At 35.7% G+C, this 3,953-nt stretch overlaps 1 pseudogene; it reads right to left on the bottom strand.

The window, feature by feature from the left end:
• Positions 1-1,564: 1,564 nt before the first annotated feature.
• LOC102488236 (ras GTPase-activating protein-binding protein 2 pseudogene) overlaps positions 1,565-3,953 on the bottom strand; it is a 4,741-nt pseudogene continuing 2,352 nt past the window's right edge.

The following is a 3,953-nucleotide window of genomic DNA, read 5'->3' as shown; positions in this document are numbered from 1 at the left end:
AGGAGCCATCACTTTTTCTATATTCTTAATTCTGGTTTTACTATTGCTTTTCTTAAAGAGTTTACCAACTTTGCATTCTTTTTTTAAAATTAATTAATTTACATTTATTCAGTTAGCATTGTCACAGCATACAAAATGTAATTTCCCATCCAGTAAATGCTGCGTACTAGCTTAATCATACATGTTATTGTCAATAATTTTCCCTATTTCTTACCGTCTGCCATTTCTCATGCTCCTCCCACACTATCCCAAGTGTCCACAGTTGTTCTCCATTACTTTTCCCCCCACATTTTATTGATTAAATAATCTAACAACTTTCAATAGCAAGCTCTGCAAATATATACATATGTATAAATACATGTCTGACTTACGGCATGAAACTGAGTAGAATGAATATCCATGTGGAGGTGGGCCTGGGTTTGTGCCTTTCTAGAAATAAATGAGGAAGAAGTCTTGGCAGAAAAATCTTCATTTTAAGTCTCTGAAAGCACTAGTTCACAGCTGAAGTTCAGTATCCATGTGGAGGTGGGCCCAGGTTTGTGCCCTTCCTAAAAAGAAGGGCATCCTCAATTTTTTTTGGTTATCTTTTCATTCTCTTTGGTGACTTGGTCTATGTTGGAAACTTTATCTTCAAGGTCAGAAATTCTTCCTTTTGTATGGTCCATTCTTCTGTTAATGCTCTCTAGGGAGATTTTAATTTTGTATTGTAGTCTTCATTTTCAGAACTTCTATGTGATTCTTTTTTAGGGTGTCTATCTTTTAATGAAATTCTTCTTTCATGTCTTGAAATGACTTTCTCATTTTTTTGAACTGGTTGTCTGTTTTCTCTTGCATCTTATTGAGTTTTGTCACTATAAATCTTCAGGATTCTTTTTCCAACATTTCTATGTATTCCTTTGTCCTATCCATTGTTGGCGAGGGGTTATTGCACTCATCTGGGGGAGAGTTACCCCAGTTTTTGGTCATGTTTCTTTGAGATCTGCACTGGTTTTTGGTTATACACTGGTCACAGCAAGTAGGTAAAATACCCTAACTTTACAAATTATTTTCTACCAAAAAAGAAGATAAAAGTTTTTTTTTTTTCTTGTTAGCTGCTGTTGCAGGTGTCAATGTGAATGAGTTCAGAGTACCTATCAGTGTGTTTTGGTGAATACATAGCAAGATTCTGTTTTTACTTTTGGAGGGAGCCAAGATAAAAGGCAGGAGTCTCCGACTGAACAAATTGTACTATTTGTGTTTCCAACATTAAAAGGCAGGAGTAGTAGCATTGAAATAAAATGTGCAGCAGAGGATTTAAAAAAAAAAAAAGGATCTAAATTCAGTGGGCACGTACTTTTAAGTTCACTTTGTTGTATTTAGTTTAAGATATGATCATTTCTTAGTACTTAATTGTCCAAGTCTAGATGTATAAATTAAGAATATGAATCCTGTTGTAAAATTTTGGAGATAATGTCCACCTTAATTTAACTGATAACCAAAAGATGCTTTCACATCAAAGGAATGATCTTAAGAGGCTGTGTCAAATTCAAAAGCCAAAATAAAATGAATAAGAATGCAAACACAATTATAATGTTCTACTGCCAAGATTCTGCCAACAGAGCAGCTTCAGTGATGCTGTCTTGTGCAGTGGCCTTTCATTTGCCAGGTGCCTCTTTCAGATCCAAGTTTCTGTGCCATTCCACTTCTTACATGAGGTTCTCTCCCATCTAGGCTATGTAACATCCTGCCAACCACTATTCCACATGGATCACTGGGACCTCGATCACTGTGCCCAATATCCCTGTGATCATCACCACCACCTCTGACTTGTTAATCTCTTGCAGCTCTTTTTTTTTCCTTTCACATTTAAGCATACTTCCCAAAAAACATAATTGGTTTTGCAATTAAAATTCTCTTAATTGGTTCAGAGTCATCAAAACCACACAACCAAAAATTCAACACCCTTGGTATTGATGTGAATTTTAATAGTGTTTCCAGAACTCATGAAAAATTTTCTCAGTTCACTTTCATCAATATCATGTGGCAAGTCACCAACAAAAAGTTGATGACTATCTGGACAGCAAATTATTCATGGTTGTCAGAGTCATTCTGTTCCCTATATTCTCTACCTGGTCTTGGTCCTCTAGGAGGAAAACTTGGTCATTTTCTAGATCATTTCTCATGCACAGGAGGTGGTTGAGACTGAACTTCTAGTTTAGCTTTAATTCTTAACTTTGGTGATGTTGTGGGAAAACCGATGGCTGAGGGAGGAAAATGCAGCACTCCAGAGAAAATAGGAGAACTCTTTATTATTATTTTGCTAATGGATATGAAGGAGTTAACACTCTGAATCCATTCCTTCTACCCACCCCTTCATAGGGGTTAAGCACAGTCTTTTTTCTTTTTTATTGTTTATTTTTTTAATTAATTAATTATTTTTAATTTTTTTTTTTACAGTATACAAAATGAATTTTCCATCCAAAATACACTGTCTTTTGGCTCAAACACATCAACATACGTGTTATCAACAAACAATTTTCCTTATGTCTTTTAAATTTTGCTTTTTTTTTTTTTTGCCATCTTTGATTCCCTATCCCTAACCCTCTGCCCTGTCCAACCCTCCTCCCAATTGCCTCTGGTATCCATCATTGTTTTCTATGCCTTCCCATCTCCCATTTAATTGATTTGCTAATGAAATTAATTTGTCTAAATACTTACAATTGCAAGAAGCACAGCTAATACATACATACACAAGAACCCATGTCTGACTTTAGTCAGAAACCTCAGTGAGTAGAATGAACATACTATAAAATAGTACCTAGCTGGGGATATATATCTTACTGTGGTCATCAAATTCACAGTTTTTTCTTTAAATTTTGGTAACAGTTTTAGTATTTTTTTCTGAAAAAAATTTTTTTTAAATTTACATTCATTCCTGGAGCATCATCGCATCATACTAAATGTGGTTTCCCCTCTAGAGTAAATGGCATAGTGGCTTAATCATGCATGTTATCATCCATAAAATTCCATTACTACTTACATATATATATGTTTTTTACCCCAGGTCTGACCCTCTGTCCTATTCCACTCTCTTATTACACTATCTCTGCTGTCTACAGTTGTCTTCAATTCCTTTTCCCCCAACATTTTGTTGACCACATAATATCATAAGTAATCTAACTACTTTCAATAACAAGTTCAGCTGGTGGTTTCAAGAAAGGCAGTTTTGAACTGGTAAGGATATTTCCTTGAAACTTGAGGCCTAGAAACAGGTTAGTATTCTGTTCAAATAGTGGGTACATGAATCTATTGACAGCTCAAGACAGGATAAAAATCCTTAAAACCAGACAACGAAGCTTAGAAGAAAGCAGCAATATCTTAGTCAAGTCACAGCATGCTGTTTCATCAGATCAGACTCATGTACTTAATGTTTCTTCTGTTACTGTTGAGGTACGATCTTCCAGATTGAACTCTGGGATATAATATTCAACTCCAGACTTTGACCCTACAATTAAGTTGTCCATTTTCTTAATTTTTGAACTCTTATTTCTGTGTGTCTGCATTTAATTTTACTGACATAGCACTCCTTTAGGAACTTCTTGGAGATCTGGTGTGGTGCTGGTAAATTCTTTCAGGTTTTGTTTATCTGGGAAAGTTCCTGTCTTTTCTTCTCAAATGAACGATAACCTTGCTGGGTACAGAATTCTCAGTTGAAATCGCTTTTCCCTTAATACTTTGAATATATTTTCCCATGCTCTCCTCCCTCACATTGTTTCCGATGAGAGGTCTGCCGTTAGTCTGATGGGATACCCTTTGTAGGTAACTTGCCTTTTTTTTCTTGCCAGTCTTAGTATCTTGTCTTTGTCTGTGGTTTTGGTCAATCTGGCTATAATGTGTCTTGGAGAAGATCTTCTTGGGTTGATTCTATTTGGGGTCCTCTGTATTTCTTGGGACTGAATCTTTGAGTGCCTCTC

Source organism: Tupaia chinensis, unplaced genomic scaffold, assembly GCF_000334495.1.
Source record: "Tupaia chinensis unplaced genomic scaffold, TupChi_1.0 Scaffold143887_1, whole genome shotgun sequence".
Lineage (NCBI taxonomy): Eukaryota > Metazoa > Chordata > Mammalia > Scandentia > Tupaiidae > Tupaia > Tupaia belangeri.
Note: the sequence above shows the minus strand (reverse complement) of the source record. Positions and strands in the feature narration are given on the sequence as shown.